Below are 13,361 nucleotides of genomic sequence, written 5' to 3'. Positions count from 1 at the left end.
ATAGAGACATACAAGATGATCAGAGGATTAGATAGGGTGGACAGTGGGAGCCTTTTTCCTCAGATGGTGATGGCTAGCACGAGGGGACATAGCTTTAAATTGAGGGGTGATAGATATAGGACAGATGTCAGAGGTAGGTTCTTTACTCAGAGAGTAGTAAGGGCGTGGAATGCCCTGCCTGCAAAAATAGTAGACTCGCCCACTTTAAGGGCATTTAAATGGTCATTGGATAAACATATGGATGATAATGGAATAGTTTAGGTTAGATGGGCTTCAAATTGATTTCACAGGTCGGCGCAACATCGAGGGCTGAAGGGCCTGTACTGCGCTGTAATGTTCTATGTTCTATGTTTATATTCTCCAAGACTTCCTGAACATCCTCTTCTGTAACGTTAACTATTTCTAAAACATCAAAATTTATTTCTCTGCATTCTATAGACTCCATTTCTTTCTCCACAGTAAAAACAGACAAAATATTCATTTAGTATTGCTCCAATCTCCTGGAGTTCAACGTAAAGACAACCTCCTTGGTCTTTAAGGGGCCCTACCCTTTATCTAGTTACCCCGCTGTTAATGTACTTGTAGAATCTCTTTGGATTATCCTTAACTTTATCTGCCATTGCGATCTCATATCATCTCTTCGCCTTTCTGATTTCTTTCTTAGCAATGTCCCCGCACTCAATATTGATTAAGTGGTTCAATTGAAACAAGTTGTCTATATCTGAAATAAGATTCTCTTTTGTTCTTGACTAGACCTCAACATCTTTATTTATCAAGTGGTCCTTAATCTTACCAACCTTACCCTTCACTCTAACAGGAGCATAATGCCTCTGAACTCTCGTCGTCACAATCTTGAAAGCCTGCCACTTGTCAGTTGTCCCTTTACCTGCAAAGCGTCAGGTGTAGTTTTGCTATTTATTGCAGCAAAAACCTGAGACTTTGAAAGCACTTGGTGAGAAACTACTTGTGTAAGAACGGAACGGAGATGCCTTGTCCTAAACAGGCAAATGACATAAAAGCTTTGACATATAATGGTAAACAGAGAGCACTGCCTAAATATGTAATGTTAGCAAGTGGCACATGCTTGATTGTGACAATGCTTTTCTTGACCACTGAGGGAAAATGGGGAGAGTAATGGGTAAATTGGATAAAAGCCAGCACATAAAAAGGATCTGCTGAATGAATTACCAACCAGTAGAGAAATCTAGAAAACAAGACAAAACTAATTTATTGAAATGGTTCACTTGAAACTTAATAAACTTGTTCTGACTTTATCCCATTAAAATAGTCTCACGACTGCCAATTGGTTCCCATTATAATTAGAATTTCAGAACTGTCAAAACTAAACTGATAGTGGCAGCTGGAGGTGGGGCATATGGAAGTTGGGGGCGGCAGTCGGCAATGTTTCCATATAACACGCATTTTGGGAGAGGAACAAATGGGACTATGAATTTGATCAAATAAACTTGCACAAGAAAACAGAAACCAAAGTTTATTCAGGATAGGATAAGTCAGAAGATAAAAAATGGGAGGATGAGACACCTTCTTACTTACATTTCACATTTATGTACTCAAAGGAGATTATCAAGTGGAAAGATCAGGGCACCGAACCAGCAGATTCAACATTTCGAAAATTGCTTATGGAGATAGTGGTATTGTCACTGGACCAGTAATCCACAGACTCAGGCTAATACTCTGGGGACATACGTTTGAGTGCCATAATGGCAGATGGTGAAATTTGAATTCAATTAAATAAAGCTGGAGTTAAAAGCGAATCTAAATGAAAAAAAGTGTTGATTGTTGTAAAAACCCATCTTTAGAGAAGGCAAATTTGGTATCTGGTCTACGTGTGGGTGACTTTTAAATGCCCTCTGAAATGGTTCTGCCAGGCTACTCAGCTCCTGTCCTCATTGCAAACTTGCTCCAAACCCAATAAGAGAGGTGAATTCAAGATGGGAAGTGAGGGTGACAACAAACCTGATATCAAAGCTGCATTCAACTGGATATGGCACTGAGAGGCCCCAGCAAAACTAGTGTCAATGGAAGTCAGGAGAAAACTCTCATACTTTTGCAGAAAGGAACATGGTTATGGTGGTTGTGGGTCAATCATCGCAGCCCCAGGAAATCACTGGAGGAATTCCTCTGAGGTTGTGTGTTAGCCACAACCATCTTCAGCAACTTCATCAATGACCTTGCCTCCACCATAAGATTAGAAGTGGGGATATTTACTGATGGTTGCACAATGTTCAGCACCATTCTGCTTTTCACTGCAGCTATCAATAGCATAAATGGACACATAGTGTTTCATTGCTTGTCCCAACATCACCCGCTTTGCCTCGTTACCTTATCCCTTTCATTAAGACCTCTCCACTTGTGTTTGTTCCCTTTCCTTTGCCCCCTTGTTCAAAAGCTGTTAATCTCTAACACATCCCACCTGGCATAAGCCATTGGCCCGAAAAGTAAACTTTACTGCTCCCCACACATGCTTAGTTTTCTAGCAATTTTATTTATTGTTACCAGCATTTGCAGTATTTTACTTCTGTTTTTCCCTCATTTCACTGTAGTGTTGAATGTGTGCTGCTTTTTGGCGAAAAATTAAACTGATCTGCTGCTTTGTGGAGGATTACCTTGAAAGCAAAATTCTGATTTTTGGGTTTAAAACCAAACCCATGATGAACGTGGCCTAATCTCATTTTGCACTAATCAAATAGAAGAAGGAGCGACATCTGGATCATGCATTTTTTATTAGGTGGGTCTGCTGACATTTTATACCATGCGTCACAGCAGCAAAATTTCTAAATTAAATTTAAATGCAGAATATTAAAAACCTAATAAACAAAAGTGTAAGTATAATGAAGTATATTGTTAAATTTTTTTTCAAACAAAGCACATTTTTATTTATTTTTTAAAACGCAGCTTTATGTTTCACGTGTGGTCTGTAACAACATGGAGGTGAGCATTCACAATCGGAAATTATCATTATACAATTGATGTCAGCAGGCACTTAACTTTTTTTTAAAATAAGGAGCCTTGTGCCAACAGTGAACGGACCATACTGTGAATACTGTCAGTGGCAAGCAGTATATGGGACAATTTGATGGATGGCCATCTTAATGACGCTGAAAAATGTAAGACAGCAAACTGTTTGTTCTGTAAATTACATCCTTACATCAAATATTATCAGGCCACAATAGACCTATGTTTAGGAACTTTTAAAAAAAAAGATTGCTTTGTTGAGACTGAAGTTGAATGAAGGAGAACACAAACTTGTTTGCTGTCAACTATTTGGTTTGTTCAAACCTCCCAAAAATTACAGTGATTTGTATGCTGCCATTTTCCAAAAATGCCCTCTATCTAAAAACAAAGGCTTCCCCAATTCTTCAGATGTAGCACTCTGAGACTTAAACTAGCAACTTGAACCATGTGCCTCATCTTTCCCTCCTCTTGCCTCATATATGATAGATTGTCAAGAAGAGGGCAAGAACAGAGGAAGTGCTTCTGTTAAATTAATCACATTTTTCAGATGGCAGAGAAATACAGGATGAATAAAAGATGAGCTGCTCCAAGTTTGCTGGATTGCTAATGCCAATCTTCAAATTCATTTCACTGATAGATGTTTCAGATCCAAGATGCTCACAACTACATGTTTATGAAAGTTAAAAATTGTGCAATTTTTAAAGGTGCCATTACATTAGATAAACAATTTGGCTTCAGAAATCTATGATTCACTGTTTAGCAATCAGAGTTACCAACAAATAAGTTTTGCAAACCTCCAATCACAAAAGTGACTTTTTCCTGACAGAACAAAATGTCTCTGCAAAATAACTTCATATCAAAATGTCACCACTAAGCAGTGTCAAGTCGAAACTGCAGCGTGCATTTATTCTATAAGCAGAGAACATAAGAAAAAGAGTGACAAAAACATAAAATTCATTTATGAATTTGTCCTTACAAAGTGATGTTGAAGATAGAAACTATTTTGAACGAGGGACATGAGCATTCATTGCTTCTTAAGTGAAATTAAATTCTAAAATCAAGGTAAAAGCGCTGGGAATGTATTGCAGTTCCAATGAGACAGATGAAAATTTATGACTTGTTACACGGACTAATCTATCCTTATTCATTTCAGTGGATCGACAATCATATGAATTAGGAGGAGTAGGCCATTTGGTCCCTCGAGTCTCTTCCACCATTGGAAGAAAATCACTGCATAATTGTGGCCTTAACTCCACTTTTCTGTCAATACCCTATACATAGAACTGAACTGTACGGCACAGGAACAAGCCCTTTGGCCCATGATGTTGTGCCAAATATGACGCCAAATTAAACTAATCCCTTCTGCCTGCCTTCGGTCCATATCCCTCCATTCCTTGCACATTTATATGCTTATCTAAAAGTCCCTTAAATGCCCCTATCGTATCTGCGTCCACCACCACAACCACCCTTGGCAGTGCGTTCCAGACTCTTACCTCTGCAAAAAAAAACTTACCCCTTACATTTCCTTTGAACTTTCCCCCTCTCACCCTATATGCCCCCTACTATTAGACATTTCAACTCTGGGAAAAAGATTGACTGTCAACCCTATCTATGCATCTCATAATTTTTTAGACTTCTATCAAGTCTTTTTTTTTCTTTATTCATTCATGGGATGAGGGGATTGCTGGCTAGGCAGCATTTATTGCCCATCCCTATGCAGAGGTTAGTTCAGAGTCAACCACATTTCTGTGGGTCTGAAGTCCCATGTCGGCCAGACCAGGTAAGGATGGCAGTTTCCTTCCCCAAAGGACATTAGTGAACCAGAATGATTTTTCTGACAATCAACAATGGATTTGTGGTCATTATTAGATTCTTAATTCCAGACATTTTATTGAATTCAAATTCCACCCTCTGCTGTGGCAGGATTTGAACCCAGGTCAATAGAACATTATCTGGGTCTCGAGATTAACAGTTCAGCAATAATACCAGTAGGCCATCACCTCCCCTGCCCTCAGCCTTCACCGTTCCAGAGAAAATAACCAGAGTTTTTCGAGTCTCTCCTTATAGTTCATACCCTCTAATCCAGGCAGCATCCTGGTAAACCTCTTCTGCACCCTGTCCAAAGCCTCCACATCCTTCCTATAATGTGGCAACCAGAATTGAGTGTAATATTCTAAGTGTCGCTTAACCAAGGTCTTATAAAGCTGCAACATGACATCCTGACTCTTGTACTCAATTCTCCGACCAATAAAGGGTCCCGACCCGAAATGTCAGCTTTCCTGCTCCTCTGATGCTGCCTGGCCTGCTCTGCTCCTCCAGCTCCACACGGTGTTATCTCCGACTCCAGCATCAGCAGTTCTGAATATCTCCAAGCATGCCAATATGTCTTCTTTACCACTATTTTCAGGAAGCAATGGACTTGAACCCCAACATCCCTCTGTAAATCAATGCTGTTCTGAATCCTACATTAACTGTATACTTTTCCTTAACATTTGATCTCCCAAAGTGCAGCACCTCACACTTAGCCAGATTAAACTCCATCCGTCATTTCTCCGCCCATATCTGCAACTGATCTATATCCATCCCATTGTATCCTTTGACAACCATCTACACTATCCATAACTCTACCAATCTTTGTATCTTCTGCAAATTTACTAATCTACCCATCTACATTTTCATCCAAGTAACTTATGTATCTCACAAACAGCAGAGGTCCCAGTACGAATCCCTGCAGAACATCACTAGTCGTGAACCTCCAGCCTTAAAAATTCCCTTCCACCATTACCTCTGCCTTCTTTGGGCAAGCTAATTCTGAATCCATGTTGCCAAGTCACCTTGGATCCCCTGCATCTTAAATTTCTGGATGAGCTTACCATGAGGGACCTTGTCAAAAGCCTTACTAAAATCCATGTAAACAACATCCACTGCTCTACCCTCATCAATCACTTTCATCACCTCCTCAAAAAATTCAATCATGCTAATAAGACATGACCTGCCCTGCAGAAGGCCATGCTGACTGTCCTTAATTAGTTCATGCATTTCCAAACACGTATATACCCTGTCCCTAAGCATTCTCTCCAATAGCTTCCCAACCACCAATGTGAAACTCACTAGTCTGTAGTTTCCTGGATTATCCCTATTTCCCTTCTTGAACAGAGGAACAACATTAGCTACTTCCCAGTCCTCCAGGACCTCTCCAGTGGATAATGAGGATTTAAAGATCTTGGTCAAGGCCCCAGAAATCTCTTGCCTCTCTCAACAACCTGGAGTAGATACCATTGGGCCCTTATCCACCTTAATGCTCTCGATAAGACCCAACACCATTTCTTTCTTGATCTCAAAATGCCCTAGCATATTAGCATGCTCCAGACAAATTCCACTACTCTCCTTGATCCATTTCCTGGGTGAATACCGATGCAAAGTACTCATTTAGGATTTCACCCATATCCTCTACCTCCAAGCACAAGTTCCCTCCTTCACCCTGGAGCAGTCCTATCTTGTCCTTAGTCATCCTCTCGTTTTTAATACCCTTGGATTCCCTTGTCAATCAAGTATCAAACTCAATCTTAATTATGTCCAATGGTTAAGTTTTTAATCTGATGATCATTCTGTAAATTTGATTTATGGCAGGACTGACAGATGAAAAAAGACTGGATCAACTGGGCTTGTACTCACTGGAATTTAGAAGAATGATGGGGGTCTCATAGAAACATATATAATCCTGATGGGATTAGACAGGCTAGATGCAGGAAGAATGTTCCTGATGTTGACTAAATCCAGAACAATGTGTAAGCCATTCAGGACTCAGATTAGGAACAATTTCTACAGTCAGAAAGTTGTGAACCTGCAGAATTCTCGAAAGCAGAAAGCTGTTGGGGCCAGTTCATTAGATACACTCAAGTGCCCCTTGCAGCTAAAGGGATCAAAGGATATGGAGAGAAAGTGGGAGTGGGATACTGAAATTGCATAATCAGCCAAATGACCTACTCTTGCACCTAATTTCTATGTTTTTATGTGCTGCTGTGGGATCATAACAAGATCTAAGGACAAGCCCAACAATTGCAGAGGGACAGGGAAGCTTCAGGAAAAATTATTTGGCACAGAATTAGTCATCAAATGGAAAAAGACGAGAAGTATCTGCATGGATTTCTAAAAGGGAATCATGCTTAACTAACTAACTTGCGACAGTTTTTTAAAGAGGCAACAGAAAGGTTTCATGAGGATATCACTGTTGATGTGGTAATATATAGACTTTCAGAAGGCATTCAATATAGTGCCATACATCAAACTTTCGTAAAATTATAGGTCACTAAATAAAAAGGGCAGTAGAAATGTGGATACAAAACTGACAAAATAATAGAAACACAACTTAATGGTCAATGGATATTTTTCAGCTGGAAGAAGTTTGGAGAGTCATTTCTGTTGTCAGTCTTGGGACCACTGTTTTTCCTGCTATTTATCAATGAAGTAGATCTTGGGCTGCAGGGAACAATTTCAAAATTTGTGCATGATACAAAACTTGAAAGCCCTGTAAACTTTGAAGATAGTGTAGAACTTTAGAAAGACACGGACAAGTTGGGGGATTGGGTCAATACGTGGTATACGTAGTTGAATGCAGAGAAATGAAAAATGATGCATTTCAAAAGGAAGAACAAGATACAGTAAGAGTTACAATTTAAAGGTGGTGTAGGAACACAGGGACCTCAGTGTACATGTGCACATATCATTAAAAGTGGCAGGACAGGTGGAATTAGCAGTTAATAAAGATCAGATATTGTACGTTTTATTAACAAGGGGACAGAGTAAAAGAGCAGATTATGATGAACTTGTATAAGGCACATCTTAGACCACAGCTGGAGGTTTGTGTCCAGTTCTGGATGCCACACCATAGGAAGTATGTGAACTCATCGGAGACAGCACAGAAGAATTTCACAAGATGTTGAAAAGCTTCAGTTTTGGAGATTGGAGAGGTTGCAATTGTTGTCTTGGAGGAGGGTGGAGTGATCCTGAGGAGGTAACTGCACCTCCTCCACAAAAACATTCAACACTGGAGCCCCCAAGAATGCGTCCTCAGCCCCCTACTGTCCTGTCTGTGTACCCACCGTGTTGCCAAATTCCAAACGAACAAGTTCGCTGACGGCATCACCTTAGTAGGATGGATACCTAACAATGATGAGTCAATATACAGAAGGGAGATAGAGGGTTTGGTGATGTACCCCTCTCTTAATGTCGACAAAACTAAAGAACTGATCATCGACTTCCAAAGAAAAGGAGAACACATGCCCATTTACATCAAAGAACTGAGGTTGAGAGGGTGGACAGCGTCAAGTTCCTCAGAGTGACGATAACCGACAACCTGTCCTGGATTTCCCACGTAAATGTGATGAACAAGGCGGCACAACAACGCCTCTTCTTCCTCAGGCGGCTCAGGAAATTTGGCATGTCCATAAGGCCCCTCACCAACTTCTACAGATGCAGCATTGAAAGATTACTGTCTGGACGCAAAGCGGCCTGGTATGGCAATTGCTCTGCCCAGGACCATAAGAAACTAATGAAGCTGGCATGCACAGCCCAAACCATCACAGAAGCCAACCTTCCATCAACAGACTCCATGTACACAACTCGCTGCCACAGAAAGGCTGCCAACATCATCAAAGACTCAGTCTACCCCCGTAATGATCTCCTACAACCTCTTCTGTCAGGCAGAAGATACAGGAGCCTGAACACGCACACCAGCAGGTTCAGGAACAGCTTCTTTCCGGCCATTGTTAGACCGATGAATGGACTCTCTCGCCTTGAATAAAGCTGATCTTGTATACCTCTGTCGGAGTCTTTTTGATCTGCTTACCATGATCTGCCCATACTGCTCGTAAACAAAGCTTTTCACTGTACTCTGGTACATGTGACCATAAATCAACCAGAAGTCTTCAAAAGCATAAGGGGGCTGGATAGAGTTAACAGAAAGAAACTGCTTCTACTGTAACACTAAGAGAATGAGAGTTGTGAAGTAACTTGCGAAAGGTGTGATGTGAAAAATACCATTCGTTATGCGAGAAGTTCAGGTCTGGAATACACTGCCTAGAAGTATGGTGGAGACAGGTTCAATTGAGACATTCAAGAGGGCATTAAATAATTACTTTGAATAGAAGCAACGCGCAAAGGTATGGAGAAAAGGCAGAGAAAGGCACTAAGAGACAGTAAGAATTGTCAATGCTGGAGTCAGAGATAACAAAGGCACTAAATCCAGAGAACAAGGTGCAGAGCTGGATGAACACAGCAGGCCAAGCAGCATCATAGGAGCAGAAAGGCTGACGTTTCGGGCCTAGACCCTTCAACGGAAATGGGGGAGGGGAAGGGGGTTCTGAAATAAATAGGGAGAGAGGGGGAGGCGGATAGAAGATGGATAGAGGAAACAGACAGGTCGAAGAGGAGGGGATGGAGCCACAACGATGCCACCTGAAGGTTGCAGGAACAGCTACTCATATTCCGCTTGGGAACCCTACAGCCCAATGGTATCAATGTGGATTTCACAAGCTTCAAAATCTCCCCACCCCCTACCGCATCCCAAAACCAGCCCAGCTCGTCTCCGCCTCCCTAACCTGTTCTTCCTCCCACCTACTAACCTCATCCCGCCCCCCTGGACTGATCTATCCCCTCCCTACCTCCCCACCTACACTCACCTTTACTGGCTCCATCCCTGCCTCTTCGACCTGTCTGTTTCCTCTCCACCTATCTTCTCCTCTATCCATCTTCTATCCGCCTCCCCCTCTCTCCCTATTTATTTCAGAACCCCCTCCCCCATTTCCGATGAAGGGTCTAGGCCCGAAACGTCAGCCTTTCTGCTCCTACGATGCTGCTTGGCCTGCTGTGTTCATCCAGCTCTGCACCTTGTTGTCTTGGATTCTCCAACATCTGCAGTTCCTACTATCTCTCACTAAATCCAGATTTCTTCTTTGGAGAGCAGGTGCTGACACAATGGACCAAAGGACTTCCTTTGGCAACAGGTGACTTTGTAACAACCTCTATTTCCTGTTTCAAAGGTGCTATTAGTTTTGCTTGTACCATACTTCCACAGTATGCCCTTGGTAGTTTATGTTCTATTTGAAGACATTTAAAAAAAAAAGCTAAAATGATCTCTCAAAGGAATATAATTCTCAAAATGACTTCTTGAACTTCAAGCTAGGAAATAGTTTTGCTGTGTTTATTCAGCATTTTCTGTTTTTAATTTGAGATTTCCAACATTCATTGTATTGTGCTTTTGTATTAATTCTATAGTTACTCTGCTCGAAGTATATCATCTGCAAGATACAGACCAAGCAAATATTGAAGATTACCATATCTAAGGTTCTTGAGTAGATTTGTAGCTCGGGTTGTGGACGCTGTGGTTGATTCGCAGACGTTTCATTACTCTGCCAGGTAACATCATCAGTGCAGCCTCCATTGAAGCACTGTTGTGTTTTCCTGCCTGGTATTTAAACTGTGAGGTCCGTTGGCATTGGTTACCTCAGTTCCGTTTTTTCTTCGCAGTGGTGTATATATAGGGTCTAATTCTACATGTTTATTGATGGCCTTCTTGGTGGAGAACGAAGCCTCGAGAAATTCCTGTGCTTGTCTCAGTTTGGCCTGTCCTAGGATCCTGATATTGTCCCAATCGAACTGATGGTTCTCCTTATCCGTGTGAATAGGGACGAGTGAGTACTGGTCATGTTTTATACTGGTCATGGGTAATAAAATAATCAACACACTAAACAGACTCAAACAGACTCAAACAGACTCAAACAGACTCAAACAGACTGGACAAATCAACAAAGCAGACTATCCGAAAATGAAACCCAAAGGAACAAACAGCCCTGAATCTACGGCCTCCCAAAAGTACACAAACCGGAAATAACCCTCAGACTCAGTCTCCCTCCCAGGCACATCAACACACAGGTTAGCTAAGGAGTTACAAAGAAGACTAAAGCACCTTGTCAACAGCTCAATCCACTCAGCCCAGGAGTTCCTCAAATTCCTCAAGGACATAAGAATAGACAATGACTAGACCATGGTGTCATTTGAGGTTACTGCCCTGTTCATATCAATTGACATACCACTGGCAAGACAAACACTAGCAACACTACTAAAGGAATGAGACCCAAACGACACCATCTCCTTAGACAACATGCTAAAGTTACTGGACCTATGCCTGACGACCCACTTTACCTTTAATGGCCAAATCTATGAACAAATCAACAGGACACCATGGGGTCACCTTCTCCAGACTAATAACAGAAGCGGTAATGCAGAGACTTGAAAGCTTAGCCCTTCTGCAGATCCAACCTAAACGATGGATCCGATTTGTGGATGACACTTTTGTCATCATCAAACGGACTAAACACAGATTGGGACAACATCAGGATCCTAGGACTGGCCAAACAGAGACAAGCATGAGAATTTCCAGAGGCTTGGTTCTCCACCAAGAAGGCCACGAATAAACATGTAGAATTAGACGCTATGTACACACACCACTGTGAAGGAAAACTGGGAAAAGTTAAAGGTGTCAAAGGTTTTCAGTAGGATGGTCTCTCAAAACAGGATGCATCCTCATGGGCCTGAGCCACCGCTTACCAATAAGCAGTGTGGGGGCAAAAATGATACCTGATGCATAAAGTCTTAACAGCAAGTCTAAAAATGAATCTACAGTCCATTTCGCCAGTCAAAAGATCAAAAGCTTTCAAGCAGCAAAAGACTCAAAACATCTGTCTAATTTTCATCAACCTTTTCAAATTTTACCTTACCTATGCCTCCTTCAGTTTTTCGTTCTTGCACATTCATCACTTGCAACAAAGTATTAAATATAAATCTTGTAGGAACATTTATGCTTAAAGCTCAGTTCATACCTGCTAGCTTAAGATTTCAGCTATCTTGAAAGTATCACAATTTCAATTCATCTCAAATTTCCATTTTCCACAGTAAGCAATTGTAAGCTCTCCATCCATACCTCACAGATCAGTTGCTTGATGTTTGGTAGCATTTTATATTGTACAGATGTCGAAGATATATGGTCAAATTGCACCAGATTTGGTCTTCCCAGAGCCATGTGCTAAGCTCTTCTTCTGGTCATCAGGCTGCTATTCTTAATGCTTTCTCCATTGCAGTAGCTTTCAGCAAAATATTCACCAATACCTTCAGATTGCCATCCTGCCTTGTAACTTGCATATCCACATATTTAATTGTATGTCCCTTGCACGGCTCACTTTCAACACACAGCAGAAGCAGAAATTAAAGATTATGATATGGCTGCTCATGTGGATAACAATCAATCAGAGTGAGCACAAGAGTGCCATATTGAATGTAACACGGAAGTGATGTTGTCATTCAGCATAGGAGATACGGATTAAACTGTACTGTTCTAAACAGTTTTCAGGGAGAGGGACCGAGGGGAATCGGGTGGTATGACATGTTCAGAATTATTAACTAAACAGATGGGATCTTGAGCTTTAAAAATAGCGACACTGAGTACAAAAACAGGACAGTGGTGTGAAATCTGCTCAAATCTTAGTTACTCAGCAAACTCACACTTTAGGAAAGGTGCAAGGATCCTTGCAAGGTTGAAGAGGTCATTTACTGGATTGGTTCCAAGGCTGAACCATTTTAACCATAAAGTCTAGTTGAAAAACTTGGGACTGTTCTCATTTGAGTATTGAGATTTGAGGTGTCATTTGGGAATGATGTCCAAATTTAGATAGAATTTTCAGGTTTAGACAACTAAAAGCTGTTCCAATTAGCTGATTGCACATGATGAAAGATTTTACAGTTTTGGACTGGTTAAAATAAAGGTTTTGTGAATATTTTGTCAACAAGTTACTTAATCGTTTTGAATGAAGCATTTGCAAGACTTAACCATTTTGTGAACACAGCAGCCAAACTCACACAGTAAGATCCCAAAAGCAATTAAATAGAGAACAAAATTTATCTATCCCATGTGGATGAAGTTTTGTCCAGAAAAAAGTCAGTTCCATTCAAAGTTTCTGGAGATAATTTGTGTCTACCTAAGGTCGAACTTACTTGAAAGATGGCACTGATGGCAATGACAAAGAATCTGGTCTCGTCACATGTTCCAACCTCAAATCTATAGCCCTCCCATTCATCAATACTAATGCCCACTTATATCATCATTCTTGTCTAGGAATCTCCACCTTTTGATTATTTACATCTATTCTAAAACACTGGTAAAAGGCATGCTTAATCTTCCCAATGACCTTTATGAAAGATTGCAACAAGTACCTACCTCCCAACACCAAGGTATTACAGAGATAGTAGGAACTGCAGATGCTGGAGAATCCGAGACAACAAGGTGCAGGGCTGGACGAACACAGCAGGCCAAGCAGCATCACAGGAGCAGA

The sequence above is a fragment of the Rhincodon typus genome, chromosome 1 (genome assembly GCF_021869965.1).
Source record: "Rhincodon typus isolate 14 chromosome 1, sRhiTyp1.1, whole genome shotgun sequence".
Taxonomy (NCBI): Eukaryota; Metazoa; Chordata; class Chondrichthyes; order Orectolobiformes; family Rhincodontidae; genus Rhincodon; species Rhincodon typus.
This window is presented reverse-complemented; position numbering follows the sequence as displayed.